Raw genomic sequence first — 4,381 nt, 5'->3', positions numbered from 1 at the left:
GCAAAATATTAGAAGAAAATCCTAAACATGATATATATCCTTTAGTTGATATAAAGATGATAAAATAATCAATAAAAATATAGAAGACAGGCAGAATCTCATAATTATATTCTATATTAGGAAGAAAGTTGGATGATGTAGACAAATTACCTATTGCCAATGAGATTTAGGAAGATGTTTAGTTTCACTCATTAAATAAAACATCCTAAAAGTTGCATAGCTAGAAACTCACAATCGATAATTTCAAAAGAATTATCTGGCAAGCAGATGGAAGCAGAGGGCTTTCTTTCCCAAACAGCTCTGGAGCTCTGAACGCGTTCGCGAAGACCGGCAAACACTTTTGCTTAGGAAGTAGTTGAGAAGCAAATGGGATCATCCAGGTTGCTGGAAGCCAGTTCACCTAACACTGATTTGGCAAAAGTCACAGTGTAATCGATACGGGTTGCAGCCAGCCAAGGGAAGAGACACAATGCTGTGTGTTGTAATTTAAAGAACAAGATCTCAGTAACAAGAACTAGATACCCTTTTGTGGCAATGTAAATTCTGTGGGTCAAGGTAACCGCCGAGGCCCCCACGTCACAGGACTTACAACTGGAACTACATCAAGTACAAACAAAGGCAACAGATAGGTCCTAGGTGATGGAGCCAATCCTTAATGTGAGACACCTAAACCAGCTCAATTTAATGTAGCTGTTTGGAAAGATGAAGACGGTGACTCAGTCATGGTCTGTAATTCATTGCAAAAGAAAAGAAAAAGAGTCTTACAGCAAAAGACTTTAATGTACCGATCGAAGGCGTAAGAAGACCCTATAGATTAAAAAAAAAAAGTAAAAAAAGAAGTATTGAAATAGAATGGCTGTAATAACCAACAAAAAACTCTAAGGGACATGGTTGATTAACCATAGGGCTTTAAATTATGAAAGTCTTAAATCTTTCTTGAAGATTCAGCTGAATTATAGACCAGCAATACTATCATTAGTCACGTCTGAGATTCAAGTTACTGTTTGTGGGTGACTTTTCTAAATGATTTCCAGCCTACATGATGTTTCCTTTTAAAGCAACGATAATTTGCAAAATCCACCTAAGAACAGAAAACCAATTTGCTAAAGGACAGGAAGAAAAAGTGCTACTGCCTTTGAGCAAAGATACAAGATGCAACCTAATGCAGAACTGCAGGGTCACCGTCAAGTCTTCTCAGGTACAGGTGTACAGGAACAAATGGGCTGGCACCACGGTGAAAGTGCAGGGCTAAAGAACTCAGGCAGCTGAAGAGGAAGGACCACGGGATCTTGTTAGAGAATCTTTCACTCTCGTGAGTGCGAGTTAAAAACCTGAACCGTTGTTGGCTTGAGTGCACAAAGCTGAAAAGCTGCAGGTTGTGGAACCTGAGGCTTCTGAATGGGGAAGAATATTGTATAGATACTACATTTTGTATCCCACAGGTAGCAACGATTTCAACCACCTGAAGCACCTTGAATATGTTCAGCAGCCTTGGGAGTCCAAAGAGGAAGACCTAATCTAAACTCAGATAAGTGACAAAAATAATGAGTAAGGTATCTTCAATTATTTCTATACCAGCAACAAGGGACTCTGGGTAAACAGAGAAATAACAAATTCTCATTGATGAGACGGGGGAAGAAAAAGGAGACACAAAGCAGCATTCCTGAAACCTGATGGGAAGGCTCCTTAGTGAAAAATAATTAGTTTCTTCCTGGGTGACAGTAAAAGCTACAGGAGCAGCAGCGAACTGCACAAACACAAGCAATAATACCTTTGAAATAACTGATAAAACAGGAATTGTACAGCCTTAAATACATATGGATCTCCATGCTAGGTAACAGCTTCCAAGATGGGGAAGGACAGCAGACATTAGAAAACAACACATCAAACCAGGGACCAGGAAAGGCGATTTCAAGCACCTCGAACATGTAAAATGAAGGGGAATATTAACTGTGAGACATCCCCCTGGGACTTCAACCAGTCAGTAAAACACCATTCCAACTTTTAAAACACTACCTTTCCTAATAAAGGACACTGCACCCAAAACAAGCCCATTTTTTCAGACTTCAAGGAGATGCATACAAGACAATAACTTGAGTGAAACTGGCAATTTTGTCCCATTCATACTGAATATGGACATGCAGAGAAGAGCCACAAGCAGTAATAAACCTGTGCTGCCTCTGGGCTAATTTCCAAGGTGAGCAAAACTATAAACCAAGTTGTCCATGAGAAAAAAAAAAAAAAAAAGAAATAAAGCAGGAAAATGTTAAGGGAACTCTGCTGTAAGAAAAAAATTGTTATATGGCCAAATGCCCCCTAATTCCACTATCAAGAAAGATAAAAACTTTTGGTAAAAGCTCATCCTGGGTTGAGTGAGAAAGTCTGTGAGCAAGAAGAAGCAATTAAAAAACCCTGAAATGTAACACACAGAAAAGAGAAAGGCCAGGCAGCAACGGACATAAATTAGATGTTATAAAATAGAGAAAAGTGGTAAAGAAAGCTTTGTGGCTAGCAAAAATACTGGTAATAGGAAAGGGATTCTGGATTTTTCCTTTCCTTAAATAGAAAATAAAAAAAATCTGATGCATGCTAGATGAAATTGGTGAAAATGCTAGTGATTCTGAACAGGGAAAATCAGTCAACAAACACTTCCAATTCTACATTCAGAAACAGGATGTGGCAGTTGTATGAAAATAGCAACTTCTATCCAGTACCTTAGCATCAAAGTAGGAGAGTAAACAACATCTAGTAGGGATGTATATTTTTAAGTTGGCAAAGAAAATGTAGTCCTAAAAGAGTTCACTAACAAGCTCTCTAGCCCATTGATTTAAATTTTAATTAAACTTGGGATGAGAGAAATACCTTAAGACATTCGTGTCAGTATATTCCCAAAAGGCAAATGAAATGACTCAATGTCAAAATTATGGAAAAGCTGTTGAGATGAAAAATTAGTAAATGAAAAATGAAGCCTATAATCCAAAGGTTTTATGAAATATAGATTTTGTAGGAAAAAAAAACCTCAAATCCCAACCAAACCTTAATTTCATTCTTAGATGACATCATTATACATTTGGTTTAACAAAGGGGACTGCATAGGTGCAACATATTTAAATTTTTGTAAGGCATTGACCTAGCACCATAAGTCAGAAAGATTTACTGTACACAATCACATATTAAGAGGATTAATTAAGAAATGCCTAGCCTGCAAGTCTCAAAAAGAAGCGAATGAGAAGCTGCACTGAAGGATGCTTTTCAAGTCAGCGTAGGTCAGATACAATACAGCATTTTCAACCTGGACCCAAGAGTAGAAAATCACTGATGCAGTTTGTGGGTGACAGCACTGGGAAAGCGCCGAGTAACCTGCGCCACCAGCAAGCCAGGTCCATTCACACACACCAGACCTCACCTCAGGGATCTAGGAAACAGGAACTCAGACCACACCTGTGGGACATGGGAAACACTGTCATGGAAAGCCGAGCCTGCAGGTGGTCTCGGGGGTCACACCGGACAAGCAGCTAACGCGAGGGTCCGTAAAATGCTGTGAGAGAAGGAAGGGCAAACACAATCCTCTGCAGACTTAAGGCAAAGGGCAGGGGGACCTTGTCCATGGCACCGGGGCTCGAACACTCACTTTCAAAATGAACACTTCTACAAGATGCTGAAACGTTTTATGAGATGTAGGAAGAAGACAGAGAGTAATTCACCGGCTGGAGGAAATCCCTTACTGTGGAAGATGTAAGGATGTATTTAGCTTGTCAAAAAGCGGACCGAGAAGTGATATTATACTGTTTAAACACCAGTCCAGGGCAAAAAGCCCCACTGTGCTCTAAGGCTCTCTGAATCAGCAGGATGGACATATCCAGAAGTTGCAATTGGAAGCCAAAGCCGACAGATCCAAAGGAGAAATCAGGCTTAAATATTCAAACAGTGAGAACACGCAGCTCTGGCAGCAGGCTACCAATGGAAGGGATTCTGTGTCTCAGAAGTCAAGCCAATGCATTTTGTCAACACATACTTCGAATACACATTCATTTCTGGGGCTTGATATGGGACACATGGGTTGAAATGTCACCTGTGAAATGCAGGAGCTAAAATCAGACAGCTGCTTCTAGCCTAATCTACTGTAAAACCTGTGAAATACGGCAACCATTCACGGACAGCCCTGGTGACTGAACGCAGAGAAAAAGGTTCCTGCCCCAGGCTGCACAGGCGCAGAGCTCCCCACTCTCCTCACGTGAACCGCAACGCTGCCCAGAGGCAAGGATGCGCTGCCCTCCTGTCTGCCCGCACAGCCCCTCGGGACTTAAAGCGGCAAGATGCTCATGCAGGGGGAAGGAACACACATCACAGGGGCAGGGTGCTCACAGCAGCACCTTCAAGG

The sequence above is a fragment of the Gallinula chloropus genome, assembly GCF_964237585.1.
Source record: "Gallinula chloropus genome assembly, chromosome: 1".
NCBI lineage: Eukaryota > Metazoa > Chordata > Aves > Gruiformes > Rallidae > Gallinula > Gallinula chloropus.
This window is presented reverse-complemented; position numbering follows the sequence as displayed.